The following is a 2,612-nucleotide window of genomic DNA, read 5'->3' as shown; positions in this document are numbered from 1 at the left end:
AGACATCCCCGATGGCATCTGGTTACCAGTGCTGGGGCTGATGGACCTGGGTTCACGGGAAGGCTCCGATCCCGACTGTGTGGACAGGTTGGGGCCGTCAAGCTCGGGCTTTTCCATGGGGGCTGTAAGGGCAAGCAGGAGGGTCAAGGCCACCCAGAGCAAGATAGGCCAGAGCAGTGCCCCCAGCCCTCCTGGAGCAGACAGGCTCTGCAAACCTGCCCTGGGCACCCGCTGCCAGGCCCAGGATCACCAGGGTGCTTTGCCTTTTACCTCTGCCCAGCACTGCAAAACCATCACATTCCCAGCTGGTTATGCTGTCCCTCAGGCCAGAGCAGTGTCTGTGGGTGCCCTCGGCAGCACAGGAGGAGCACAGAAGCAGTTCCCAGGGCCTGGGGAAGCAAACAGGTTCATGGAGGTGAGGACAAAGTGTCCAAAGTGTGGGATTATCCGGCTGAGCTCTTCTCCTGGGTCCTTCTGCTTCAAGCACTGCAGAGCCCTGGGAGGCAGCTTTGACAACTTACCCCTCCTGCTCTGCCTCCTGCCTGCCTCCTGGACAAAGGCACTCACTGGCATCGTAGTGCCTGTGTCTCTCTTCTAGCTCGGCGAATGCATTAATGCCCTCCCATGATGGTGGTCTGAGGAGAAAAGGGAAAACTGATGAGCCCCCTCTGCCCCGGCATCGGGCAGGTGCAGGGTGTCCCTGCTCTTCCCCCTCTGCCATTTCCAGCTCCTGCAGGAGGCTGAACCCGGGACTCACGGAACAGTGCAGGGCCAGGACTGCTGGGGCAGGCCCTGGCACGGCACAGCACTTGCACCCCCTGTGTTGTGAGCCAGGCAGAAGGACACCAACCTGAAGGGCATTCGGATCCCCATGGTAAACATATCCATGAGAAATGTGTCATTATTTCTGCAGAGGGGGCACTGGAGGGATAAAAGACCAGCATGCAGAGCCTGTCCCTGCAGGAGAAACACAAGCAGCCAGAGTGAGGCCCTGGTGCTGCTGAGCTCCTGCCGTGCCACCTGGGGTTGAGGGAACCAGTCCTACTTGGATGCAGTCCCTGTGGAACCAGGCGGTTTTGCAGGCTGGGCACACCAGGGTGTTGAAGGTCTTTCTGTCCTCCACAGGCTCCATGCAGATGAGGCATTCGGTGCCCGGCTCCGGAGTCGCCTCCACTGCCTGCTCTGGGCTGTGTGTGGGGCAGAAGGCCCTGGGGAAAAGGGGTGGGTGAGATGAGAAGTGCTGGGTGGTGGAGGGGACAGGAGGTACCTGTACGGTGCCATGAACTGGGTGACACGGCCTCCCTACTTGGCACAGGGCAGGTGGAAGCTCAGGTCACAGCCTGTTTCGCAGCAGGTGATGGTGGCCCCGCTCTGGTCACAGATGCAGCAGCTCTGGAAAGAGCAGAGCAGCCCCATCAGCAGCAGCCTCACGGCCTCCTCCTTGTCCCAGAGCTGGTTGGAAGGGCTGGGCTTTCTTGCTTGGGGTCTGGGCTAAGCTCCAGCAAACCTCACCTGGCCCAAACCTCCCTGCTCTTGTCAGGCTCTCACCTGCTGTGCCGCCTGGGAGAGTACATCTGGGATATTCCTTGGGAGAAAGCCAAAGAGTCCTACTTGACCATCATTGTGCTGAGGAAGGTAGCTGGCAAAAACTGTAGAAAAATGACACTCACTGATGAGGAGAGAGTGGCAGGGACTGCCTGTCAAAAAACGGGGGGAGCCCATGGAGCAACTCACCAGGCAGAACTCGTGGGCACAGAACTCATTTATCTGAAGGTTTTCTCCACAGATGTCCGGGTCAGCCTCTGATGGCTGACACAGCAGGCATGCTGGAGGGGAGAGAGACAGTGGCCCCAGTCATGGCACCTGTGCTGCCCACCCTGACAGCCCCTCTGCCAGGCTGCGGGAGGGGCACTTTGCTCTCACCTGGCTCCCTCCCTTTGGGGGCCTCCTCCTCCCTGTCTGACGTGGGACGTGTCAGCGGTGGGTCCCTGTCTCACTGTCCCACCAGTGAGTGGAGCTCCCAGCACTGGGGGCTCTAACACGGCTCCTGTCATGGGGACTTCTGGACCGGCTGGATGGATTTGGGATCTGATGTTGTTGGCAGGAGCGATTTTGTGTGCAGGATGTCCTTGATGTTTCCAGGCTGTGGCTGATCCTCCCAGCACTCGATGCTCTCACATGGCTCCTGTCATGGGGACTTCTGGACCGGCCGGATGGATTTGGGGTCCGACGTTGCAGGCGGGAGCGGTTTCGCCTGCGGGATGTCCCTGATGGTCTCTGCCTGGGCCTGCGCCTCCCAGGACTTGGTGCTGGCACATGGCTCCTGTCCTGGGGACTTCTGGACCGAACGTGTGGATTTTGGGCCCGATGTTGCCGGCGGGAGTGGTTTTGCCGGCGGTCAGGCCCCCGATTGCTGTCCTCAGTTTCTGTGAAGCTGCTGTGGGATGACTCTGATGTTAGCTGACTGTCAGGGCTGGAGCTGCTCATCTCCTGTGAGGGAGATTCCAGAGACTGCTCCGATGTTGCCTGTTGGTTGGTATGGTGGTTGCTGGTCTCTGGTGCTGGAGATCCAGGGGATTGCACCTGGATGCTGGTGCTGGGGCTGATGGTCT

The 2,612-nt window shown here is 59.8% G+C and overlaps 1 pseudogene; it reads right to left on the bottom strand.

Moving 5' to 3' along the window:
- Nucleotides 1-26: 26 nt before the first annotated feature.
- LOC113980012 lies at nucleotides 27-2,410 on the bottom strand (annotated as a pseudogene).
- Nucleotides 2,411-2,612: the final 202 nt, after the last annotated feature.

This window comes from Neopelma chrysocephalum, unplaced genomic scaffold (genome assembly GCF_003984885.1).
Source record: "Neopelma chrysocephalum unplaced genomic scaffold, ASM398488v2 Primary Assembly neopelma1_91636, whole genome shotgun sequence".
Classification (NCBI taxonomy): Eukaryota; Metazoa; Chordata; class Aves; order Passeriformes; family Pipridae; genus Neopelma; species Neopelma chrysocephalum.
The sequence above is the reverse complement of the archived record's forward strand: the minus strand, read 5'-3'. Positions and strand labels throughout refer to the sequence as shown.